This window comes from Triturus cristatus, chromosome 3_2 (assembly GCF_964204655.1).
Source record: "Triturus cristatus chromosome 3_2, aTriCri1.1, whole genome shotgun sequence".
Taxonomy (NCBI): Eukaryota; Metazoa; Chordata; class Amphibia; order Caudata; family Salamandridae; genus Triturus; species Triturus cristatus.
The window spans coordinates 464,142,360-464,154,577 of record NC_140584.1 but is presented as its reverse complement, the minus strand read 5'-3'; the positions used below and the strand labels follow the sequence as shown (position 1 = coordinate 464,154,577).

The following is a 12,218-nucleotide window of genomic DNA, read 5'->3' as shown; positions in this document are numbered from 1 at the left end:
GTGATTTCAGCAAAAAGTTTCGTCTGTCATGAAAAAGGGGGGGAGACCCTTTAGTTGGAACTAGGGCCCTCACACACCCAGCAAGCTAGGTGTCATGCTTCATCATTTGAGCCTGCCCCTCGTCAGGTCGGCGCTGCAATTCCTGACGGGCTCCCAATATTGGGGCTCTTTGGCGGGGATCTTCTGTTCCTGCCGAAGGGTGCTGTGGGGGTAAGGGGCCCTAGAATGTGTAGATGTGGTGTACGGATAAAATAGGTACTGTTAGTCCACAGGAAATGTGTTTAATAAAGTGGTAAACAGCCTAGTTAAAAAGAAAATGAGGTGGGGATAGCTACTAGTGATTATGATGCTAGTTGTGTATGCCCTACTCTCAGAAGGATCAACATGTTTCTTGCCCTTTAAGCCAGTAATTGGTCACGGCAATTCGTCAGGATCAGGAAAACATAAACTATCTACAACAAGGTATGTGTGTTTTACATACCCGAAAGGTGCTCAGGAGTCACCTATGGAAACATTGGAGACAGAAAACACATGACAAAACAGTAAAGATAAACAATACATACATAACAACTTCAGCTGAAATCATCGAGAGTCTCATAGGGTGAAGCTCTCAGGGTGAGTACTGGAAGGTCTCGAAGGACAGAATAAATCAAAAGACAGGACTGGGGGCGGAGACAGAGCGGAGGTTGTAAACTCACCTCTTGCGTTAGCAAGGCAATCTTGCAGCAGTCTCCGGCGGGTAAAAAAGGACTCCTAACGTGGGTCCTGAAGTAAAAAACCGGGAGGAGCAATTAAGAAACCAGGGAGGGACGAAATTAAAAGTGACATGGTCAGCCCGGCAATCCATGCGGTAAGAGCAGTGTCGGAGGGTAATGACAGCCTTGAATATCAAAAGATGCTAACATGAGCGATTAGGTGTGCAGCCATGGTGACCATCATGCTCAGGGGCCAGGGTGTATCGCCGCCCAAAAGTAGTCAATGAGGTCAGTAACGGGTTCCCACGAGAGACTCAAGAGCAAGGTAGGGGGCGACCGCCATCGCCCCTGGTAGAGGATGGGTCAGAGCAGGACGTCCTCGCTCAAGCTGCCAATGAAGTCATGGAGGCGTCACGAATCCCCCTTTAAAAATACTCAAACTCACCTTATGGAAGACGGCTTGGATGAACCCTGATGCACTCACCTGCGTCAAACGACGCGTGGGATGGAAGACCTACCCCTACCGCCGGACCTGGGATGGGTTCCGAACGGAATCGGTGTTCGCCAGGTAAGGATATCGGGAGGTGTGGAATGTGTCACATGACTAAGGTAATCACAAGCCCATTGGTCGGAGAGTGTAAAGCGGGTCAGCCATGTTGGAACAGGTAGAGAGAGCAACCATCCATATCCGGTATGACTCGGGAAGTGATACTCAGTGGGTTGGTGTGCTCACAGGGATTGGTTACCAGTGCGGTTGTATCAATCCCATTGGTTGGGGATAGAGGGGCGGCCATGTTAGAGCAGGTGGTGTGGGGAAACTATCGGCATCCGGTCTGAATCAGGAAATGATTCTACGTGGGTTGATTTACTCACAGAGTTGGTTGCCATGGCGATATAATTAAAGACAGGCAACGGGTAGGTGGCCAGACTAAATGCCACGGGTAACACATGGGAATGTGGAAAAATAATAAAAGCGGTAGTGATGGGGTTCGCGGGGGCCGTGATGAAGTATCAAAGTCCCACAAAATTGTACGGGGATGTAACCCGTGAAAGGGGGTCTAAAAACAGAGCGGCAACCATCCGCATCGGGGACCGGCACATAAAGACACACAGAGGGAGGCACATAAAAAGAAATAGGATACCAATATAGTGTATCTATTTTTAAAGCAGTGGAAAAGAGATCTAGATGGTTCGTGATCTGTTAAAAAGGTGTATTTTCAGAGAACATCACTGCTAAGGATTAAGGATCCGCATCCAAGTTAACAGGTATGGCCAAGGTGGTCGTGGGCGTAACAAGGACACGTAGTGAATTCCGGAAGGGTCACAGGTCCTATCAAGGAGCATGTTTACCTAATGAGTGTGGACCATGGGATGTCGTCGTTAAGACCAGTCAGGTGTGAAGATATTCTAAGGACCCATCTTTGCTCAAGTTTAAACAATGCATTTTGGGACATCTGAGGGTGTGCTTCTAGGACCAACCAGTTGATGGAATCTGTCTGGTGTTGCATCGTTTTAAAATGGGTGTAGAGTTTGGTGGTCACTTTCTGACATCGAATGTTACTCTTATGTTCCATAATCCTGGTCTTTACCATGCGGGTTGTCATGCCTACGTATACCAAATCACACGGACACCTGATCATATATATGCAGTTCTTAGTGTTGCAATTCGTGTGTCTATTTAGTGTCCAGTGGAAGTTATTCGTAAAAGTTATGTCCTTGTAGGTGTTAGTCAGTTTGCACACTACACATGAACCGCATGGGAAATGGCCCTTTACCGGTGGAAGCTCCCATATCGTCCTTTGTGGACCAATGGTGTGCAGTCTAGGTCTAGTGTGGACAAGTAGATCTTTGATGTTTTGTGTGCGTCTGTAGGCAAATCTGGGTTTGGGTATGCTAAGATTCCCTTTATCTAGAATACCCCAGTTGTTCAAAATGATCTTTCTGATCCTGCTTGAATCAGATGTAAAAGACGTGACACAGGTCAGAACATCGGTATCGGGTTTGGTGTGTGTTACCAGTAGTGTCTCCCGTGGGTTGTTCCTGGCCCTTTTCATAGAACTACCGACACATCTAGGTGGATAACCCCTAGCCCGCAGATTTGATGCTAATAACTTGGCTTCTGAGTTATAGTCTGTTAGCTGAGTGCAATTACGTCTGATGCGTAGGAATTGCCCAACGGGCAGGTTGTCCCTCAATGCTTTGGGGTGGTCGCTATCATAACGTAAAAGACTATTGCGGTCAGTGGGTTTCTTGTACAGTGTGGTGGTTAGGGTGCCTTCAGAAAGAGTGATGTTCAGGTCCAGGAATGGTACCGAATGTTCTGATATGGTGTGGGAGAACTTCAGGAACTCATTCTGCTCATTAATCCACTGTATGAAATTCATACACTCAGTATGTGTGCCATGCCAAAAGACGAGTATATCGTCTATAAACCGTTTCCAAACAAAGATGTTGTCATGGAAAGGGTTAGATGTACCAGAGATCACATTCTTCTCAAAATCAGCCATATAGAGGCACGCTACACTGGGAGCAAAGGTACTACCCATAGATGTGCCTTGGCTCTGATGGTATAGTTGTTTGTTAAATTCAAAAAAGTTTTCAGTGAGAGCCAAGGTAGCACAGTCAATGATAAAGGTGACTGGTGTGGGTGATGACCAGTCTAGTGCCCGTAGTGTTGACTCAATAACAGCCAGAGAGGCCCTCTGGGGGATGTTGGTGTAGAGGGCCTCCACATCCAAGGTCAGAAGATAGTTAATGGGACTAGTGTCTGGAAAGTCATCAATGATTTTGAGGACATCAGTGGTGTCCTTGATGAATGAGGGTATGTCACGTACCAATGGTTGCAAAAAGTGATCACAAAATTTTGACAGAGGTTCGAGGAGCGAGCCAATGCCGGATACAATCGGTCGTCCTGGGACCGGAGTCGTGCCCTTATGTATTTTCGGGAGGGTATAGAAAAAGGGGATCCTGGGTTCCCGAGTTATCAGGAAATCTGCCTCTTTGTGGGTAATCCAGCCATTGGCTTCTGCTTCATAGACCATAGTGCAGATGGTGGTCTTGAGACGAGGAGTTGGGTCAGACGCTATGGGAGTATAATATCTCTCATTTGTGAGTTGGCGTCTGCATTCAATCTCGTAGTCTGTTGTAGACTGGATTACGATCGCACCGCCCTTGTCCGCCGGTTTAATAGTAATCGTGGAATCCTCAGAGAGGTTTTTCAAGAGCAGGGTTTCATGCCCAGTCAAATTATGGTAAGGCGCCTCCCTGTGGGGTGAATTTAGCTCTTTCAACACCGCTTTCTCAAATGTAAGAATCTCCACAGGAACAATGTTATTTTGTGGAGTGAATGTGGAGGGGTTTCTTAATCCAGAATCTATAACCTCGTTGTGAGGTTGGTCCTGAAAGAAGGCTTTGAGGCGTATCTTCCGAAAAAGACTGTGGATTTCGCAGTGATCCCTGAATCTGTCTACCCTTGGGGTGGGGACAAAACCAAGGCCTTTCTGTAGTAGTGACTTCTCAGGAGCAGTGAGGATCCTATGTGAGAGGTTCACTACTAGTTCCTCTTGTCCCTCGTTCTGCTCCTGGTGTCCATGCCGCTGGTCGGTGGTTCTTGCCAGTGGACCTGTTTCTGTGCGCCTCTTCTGTTGCGCCCTCTTCCTCTGCCCCAGCCTCTTCCTAAAAAAGGCTGGCTGTTACCATTGAAAAACTGGGGGGGGCAGTGTTGGTATTGAGGAAACTGCCAGTATGGTAGTGGTGGGAGAGGACCTTGGAACATAGGGGGGCCCTGGAAGGGAGGGCCATTGTAGGGTCGATTATTCCGTTGATTTTTTCTCGAGTTATTACTCCCCCAGCTATTAGTGCTAGAATTACTATCGCTGGAGTCTCTCCTATCTGAGGTCTTGTCAGAGGAGTAGCTCGTTTTATCAGAGGTGTAATCGGCCTTCAGGTATGGGTAGACCCTTTCCTTATCAAATTTCTGTATGTCTTTTTGCAATTTTGTTATTTTCTGTTTCATCAGGTAGTCTTTATTGTCAGAAATCTCGGCGTTGATCTCGGCCAGCCTGGTTTTGTAGGCTGTTAGCTGTATAGTTGTTTTTAGGGCCCCTTCCGCAATTTGAATCCTCACGAGGATGGCGTCTGCCAATCTCTTTGCGGTATTAATGATCAAGACTAGCCAGTCCCTGGTGCATTTCCATGACACCAGGGACCACTCCTTCTTGAAAGTGGCATCCTCTAGAAACAGTCTAGGAAAGTTATTGACAATGAGGCCTGTGGGTGCGATGTTAGCCCGCAGGTACTCTGTCATAAGTGCCCCATGTAGGGTGATCTTAAGCCATTCCCTCTTCAGGTGTGTCAATGCTGTCCAGTCATCCGACTGTGAACCTGTTGCCGCGCTGCCATCGGCCCCTAATAATGATGGAGTCCTATCTAAAATGTCAGTTACAACATCATCGCCGAAACTCAAACCCTGATGGAAGTCCATGGTTGGTTAGTGAGGTCTCGCGAATGATGCGTAGTAGTAGAGGTGAAGGGAATTAAATAAAACCCACAGAAGTGGTATGGGCCAGCACTGAACACCAATAGTTGTGATCTGCTGGTAGCCTCAAAATCCCACGGGAGTAAGCCCGTGCAAATATGTCAACAAAAGGAGGGATAGATGGGTAAGTTTAACGAGGTCCAGTGTACATACCCAAGCGACTAGTAAGACAAAAAGGGTACAGAGTTCCTCAGGTCAGTTAAGAACAAATAGTGATTTCAGCAAAAAGTTTCGTCTGTCATGAAAAAGGGGGGGAGACCCTTTAGTTGGAACTAGGGCCCTCACACACCCAGCAAGCTAGGTGTCATGCTTCATCATTTGAGCCTGCCCCTCGTCAGGTCGGCGCTGCAATTCCTGACGGGCTCCCAATATTGGGGCTCTTTGGCGGGGATCTTCTGTTCCTGCCGAAGGGTGCTGTGGGGGTAAGGGGCCCTAGAATGTGTAGATGTGGTGTACGGATAAAATAGGTACTGTTAGTCCACAGGAAATGTGTTTAATAAAGTGGTAAACAGCCTAGTTAAAAAGAAAATGAGGTGGGGATAGCTACTAGTGATTATGATGCTAGTTGTGTATGCCCTACTCTCAGAAGGATCAACATGTTTCTTGCCCTTTAAGCCAGTAATTGGTCACGGCAATTCGTCAGGATCAGGAAAACATAAACTATCTACAACAAGGTATGTGTGTTTTACATACCCGAAAGGTGCTCAGGAGTCACCTATGGAAACATTGGAGACAGAAAACACATGACAAAACAGTAAAGATAAACAATACATACATAACAACTTCAGCTGAAATCATCGAGAGTCTCATAGGGTGAAGCTCTCAGGGTGAGTACTGGAAGGTCTCGAAGGACAGAATAAATCAAAAGACAGGACTGGGGGCGGAGACAGAGCGGAGGTTGTAAACTCACCTCTTGCGTTAGCAAGGCAATCTTGCAGCAGTCTCCGGCGGGTAAAAAAGGACTCCTAACGTGGGTCCTGAAGTAAAAAACCGGGAGGAGCAATTAAGAAACCAGGGAGGGACGAAATTAAAAGTGACATGGTCAGCCCGGCAATCCATGCGGTAAGAGCAGTGTCGGAGGGTAATGACAGCCTTGAATATCAAAAGATGCTAACATGAGCGATTAGGTGTGCAGCCATGGTGACCATCATGCTCAGGGGCCAGGGTGTATCGCCGCCCAAAAGTAGTCAATGAGGTCAGTAACGGGTTGCCACGAGAGACTCAAGAGCAAGGTAGGGGGCGACCGCCATCGCCCCTGGTAGAGGATGGGTCAGAGCAGGACGTCCTCGCTCAAGCTGCCAATGAAGTCATGGAGGCGTCACGAATCCCCCTTTAAAAATACTCAAACTCACCTTATGGAAGACGGCTTGGATGAACCCTGATGCACTCACCTGCGTCAAACGACGCGTGGGATAGAAGACCTACCCCTACCGCCGGACCTGGGATGGGTTCCGAACGGAATCGGTGTTCGCCAGGTAAGGATATCGGGAGGTGTGGAATGTGTCACATGACTAAGGTAATCACAAGCCCATTGGTCGGAGAGTGTAAAGCGGGTCAGCCATGTTGGAACAGGTAGAGAGAGCAACCATCCATATCCGGTATGACTTGGGAAGTGATACTCAGTGGGTTGGTGTGCTCACAGGGATTGGTTACCAGAGCGGTTGTATCAATCCCATTGGTTGGGGATAGAGGGGCGGCCATGTTAGAGCAGGTGGTGTGGGGAAACTATCGGCATCCGGTCTGAATCAGGAAATGATTCTACGTGGGTTGATTTACTCACAGAGTTGGTTGCCATGGCGATATAATTAAAGACAGGCAACGGGTAGGTGGCCAGACTAAATGCCACGGGTAACACATGGGAATGTGGAAAAATAATAAAAGCGGTAGTGATGGGGTTCGCGGGGGCCGTGATGAAGTATCAAAGTCCCACAAAATTGTACGGGGATGTAACCCGTGAAAGGGGGTCTAAAAACAGAGCGGCAACCATCCGCATCGGGGACCGGCACATAAAGACACACAGAGGGAGGCACATAAAAAGAAATAGGATACCAATATAGTGTATCTATTTTTAAAGCAGTGGAAAAGAGATCTAGATGGTTCGTGATCTGTTAAAAAGGTGTATTTTCAGAGAACATCACTGCTAAGGATTACGGATCCGCATCCAAGTTAACAGGTATGGCCAAGGTGGTCGTGGGCGTAACAAGGACACGTAGTGAATTCCGGAAGGGTCACAGGTCCTATCAAGGAGCATGTTTACCTAATGAGTGTGGACCATGGGATGTCGTCGTTAAGACCAGTCAGGTGTGAAGATATTCTAAGGACCCATCTTTGCTCAAGTTTAAACAATGCATTTTGGGACATCTGAGGGTGTGCTTCTAGGACCAACCAGTTGATGGAATCTGTCTGGTGTTGCATCGTTTTAAAATGGGTGTAGAGTTTGGTGGTCACTTTCTGACATCGAATGTTACTCTTATGTTCCATAATCCTGGTCTTTACCATGCGGGTTGTCATGCCTACGTATACCAAATCACACGGACACCTGATCATATATATGCAGTTCTTAGTGTTGCAATTCGTGTGTTTATTTAGTGTCCAGTGGAAGTTATTCGTAAAAGTTATGTCCTTGTAGGTGTTAGTCAGTTTGCACACTACACATGAACCGCATGGGAAATGGCCCTTTACCGGTGGAAGCTCCCATATCGTCCTTTGTGGACCAATGGTGTGCAGTCTAGGTCTAGTGTGGACAAGTAGATCTTTGATGTTTTGTGTGCGTCTGTAGGCAAATCTGGGTTTGGGTATGCTAAGATTCCCTTTATCTAGAATACCCCAGTTGTTCAAAATGATCTTTCTGATCCTGCTTGAATCAGATGTAAAAGACGTGACACAGGTCAGAACATCGGTATCGGGTTTGGTGTGTGTTACCAGTAGTGTCTCCCGTGGGTTGTTCCTGGCCCTTTTCATAGAATTACCGACACATCTAGGTGGATAACCCCTAGCCCGCAGATTTGATGCTAATAACTTGGCTTCTGAGTTATAGTCTGTTAGCTGAGTGCAATTACGTCTGATGCGTAGGAATTGCCCAACGGGCAGGTTGTCCCTCAATGCTTTGGGGTGGTGGCTATCATAACGTAAAAGACTATTGCGGTCAGTGGGTTTCTTGTACAGTGTGGTGGTTAGGGTGCCTTCAGAAAGAGTGATGTTCAGGTCCAGGAATGGTACCGAATGTTCTGATATGGTGTGGGAGAACTTCAGGAACTCATTCTGCTCATTAATCCACTGTATGAAATTCATACACTCAGTATGTGTGCCATGCCAAAAGACGAGTATATCGTCTATAAACCGTTTCCAAACAAAGATGTTGTCATGGAAAGGGTTAGATGTACCAGAGATCACATTCTTCTCAAAATCAGCCATATAGAGGCACGCTACACTGGGAGCAAAGGTACTACCCATAGATGTGCCTTGGCTCTGATGGTATAGTTGTTTGTTAAATTCAAAAAAGTTTTCAGTGAGAGCCAAGGTAGCACAGTCAATGATAAAAAAGACATACAGAAATTTGATAAGGAAAGGGTCTACCCATACCTGAAGGCCGATTACACCTCTGATAAAACGAGCTACTCCTCTGACGAGACCTCAGATAGGAGAGACTCCAGCGATAGTAATTCTAGCACTAATAGCTGGGGGAGTAATAACTCGAGAAAAAATCAACGGAATAATCGACCCTACAATGGCCCTCCCTTCCAGGGCCCCCCTATGTTCCAAGGTCCTCTCCCACCACTACCATACTGGCAGTTTCCTCAATACCAACACTGCCCCCCCCAGTTTTTCAATGGTAACAGCCAGCCTTTTTTAGGAAGAGGCTGGGGCAGAGGAAGAGGGCGCAACAGAAGAGGCGCACAGAAACAGGTCCACTGGCAAGAACCACCGACCAGCGGCATGGACACCAGGAGCAGAACGAGGGACAAGAGGAACTAGTAGTGAACCTCTCACATAGGATCCTCACTGCTCCTGAGAAGTCACTACTACAGAAAGGCCTTGGTTTTGTCCCCACCCCAAGGGTAGACAGATTCAGGGATCACTGCGAAATCCACAGTCTTTTTCGGAAGATACGCCTCAAAGCCTTCTTTCAGGACCAACCTCACAACGAGGTTATAGATTCTGGATTAAGAAACCCCTCCACATTCACTCCACAAAATAACATGGTTCCTGTGGAGATTCTTACATTTGAGAAAGCGGTGTTGAAAGAGCTAAATTCACCCCACAGGGAGGCGCCTTACCATAATTTGACTGGGCATGAAACCCTGCTCTTGAAAAACCTCTCTGAGGATTCCACGATTACTATTAAACAGGCGGACAAGGGCGGTGCGATCGTAATCCAGTCTACAACAGACTACGAGATTGAATGCAGACGCCAACTCACAAATGAGAGATATTATACTCCCATAGCGTCTGACCCAACTCCTCGTCTCAAGACCACCATCTGCACTATGGTCTATGAAGCAGAAGCCAATGGCTGGATTACCCACAAAGAGGCAGATTTCCTGATAACTCGGGAACCCAGGATCCCCTTTTTCTATACCCTCCCGAAAATACATAAGGGCACGACTCCGGTCCCAGGACGACCGATTGTATCCGGCATTGGCTCGCTCCTCGAACCTCTGTCAAAATTTTGTGATCACTTTTTGCAACCATTGGTACGTGACATACCCTCATTCATCAAGGACACCACTAATGTCCTCAAAATCATTGATGACTTTCCAGACACTAGTCCCATTAACTATCTTCTGACCTTGGATGTGGAGGCCCTCTACACCAACATCCCCCAGAGGGCCTCTCTGGCTGTTATTGAGTCAACACTACGGGCACTAGACTGGTCATCACCCACACCAGTCACCTTTATCATTGACTGTGCTACCTTGGCTCTCACTGAAAACTTTTTTGAATTTAACAAACAACTATACCATCAGAGCCAAGGCACATCTATGGGTAGTACCTTTGCTCCCAGTGTAGCGTGCCTCTATATGGCTGATTTTGAGAAGAATGTGATCTCTGGTACATCTAACCCTTTCCATGACAACATCTTTGTTTGGAAACGGTTTATAGACGATATACTCGTCTTTTGGCATGGCACACATACTGAGTGTATGAATTTCATACAGTGGATTAATGAGCAGAATGAGTTCCTGAAGTTCTCCCACACCATATCAGAACATTCGGTACCATTCCTGGACCTGAACATCACTCTTTCTGAAGGCACCCTAACCACCACACTGTACAAGAAACCCACTGACCGCAATAGTCTTTTACGTTATGATAGCCACCACCCCAAAGCATTGAGGGACAACCTGCCCGTTGGGCAATTCCTACGCATCAGACGTAATTGCACTCAGCTAACAGACTATAACTCAGAAGCCAAGTTATTAGCATCAAATCTGCGGGCTAGGGGTTATCCACCTAGATGTGTCGGTAATTCTATGAAAAGGGCCAGGAACAACCCACGGGAGACACTACTGGTAACACACACCAAACCCGATACCGATGTTCTGACCTGTGTCACGTCTTTTACATCTGATTCAAGCAGGATCAGAAAGATCATTTTGAACAACTGGGGTATTCTAGATAAAGGGAATCTTAGCATACCCAAACCCAGATTTGCCTACAGACGCACACAAAACATCAAAGATCTACTTGTCCACACTAGACCTAGACTGCACACCATTGGTCCACAAAGGACGATATGGGAGCTTCCACCGGTAAAGGGCCATTTCCCATGCGGTTCATGTGTAGTGTGCAAACTGACTAACACCTACAAGGACATAACTTTTACGAATAACTTCCACTGGACACTAAATAGACACACGAATTGCAACACTAAGAACTGCATATATATGATCAGGTGTCCGTGTGATTTGGTATACGTAGGCATGACAACCCGCATGGTAAAGACCAGGATTATGGAACATAAGAGTAACATTCGATGTCAGAAAGTGACCACCAAACTCTACACCCATTTTAAAACGATGCAACACCAGACAGATTCCATCAACTGGTTGGTCCTAGAAGCACACCCTCAGATGTCCCAAAATGCATTGTTTAAACTTGAGCAAAGATGGGTCCTTAGAATATCTTCACACCTGACTGGTCTTAACGACGACATCCCATGGTCCACACTCATTAGGTAAACATGCTCCTTGATAGGACCTGTGACCCTTCCGGAATTCACTACGTGTCCTTGTTACGCCCACGACCACCTTGGCCATACCTGTTAACTTGGATGCGGATCCTTAATCCTTAGCAGTGATGTTCTCTGAAAATACACCTTTTTAACAGATCACGAACCATCTAGATCTCTTTTCCACTGCTTTAAAAATAGATACACTATATTGGTATCCTATTTCTTTTTATGTGCCTCCCTCTGTGTGTCTTTATGTGCCGGTCCCCGATGCGGATGGTTGCCGCTCTGTTTTTAGACCCCCTTTCACGGGTTACATCCCCGTACAATTTTGTGGGACTTTGATACTTCATCACGGCCCCCGCGAACCCCATCACTACCGCTTTTATTATTTTTCCACATTCCCATGTGTTACCCGTGGCATTTAGTCTGGCCACCTACCCGTTGCCTGTCTTTAATTATATCGCCATGGCAACCAACTCTGTGAGTAAATCAACCCACGTAGAATCATTTCCTGATTCAGACCGGATGCCGATAGTTTCCCCACACCACCTGCTCTAACATGGCCGCCCCTCTATCCCCAACCAATGGGATTGATACAACCGCTCTGGTAACCAATCCCTGTGAGCACACCAACCCACTGAGTATCACTTCCCGAGTCATACCGGATATGGATGGTTGCTCTCTCTACCTGTTCCAACATGGCTGACCCGCTTTACACTCTCCGACCAATGGGCTTGTGATTACCTTAGTCATGTGACACATTCCACACCTCCCGATATCCTTACCTGGCGAACACCGATTCCGTTCGGAA

At 47.0% G+C, this 12,218-nt stretch overlaps 1 long non-coding RNA gene across 1 annotated transcript; it reads right to left on the bottom strand.

Annotated features, from left to right (window-relative positions):
* Nucleotides 1-327: 327 nt before the first annotated feature.
* On the bottom strand, nucleotides 328-1,237 carry LOC146857548 (uncharacterized). The gene is made up of 3 exons (XR_014979588.1): nucleotides 1,180-1,237; nucleotides 699-765; nucleotides 328-503 (listed from the first exon to the last, which is right to left on the bottom strand). It is a non-coding gene; the product is annotated as an uncharacterized LOC146857548 (long non-coding RNA).
* Nucleotides 1,238-12,218: the final 10,981 nt, after the last annotated feature.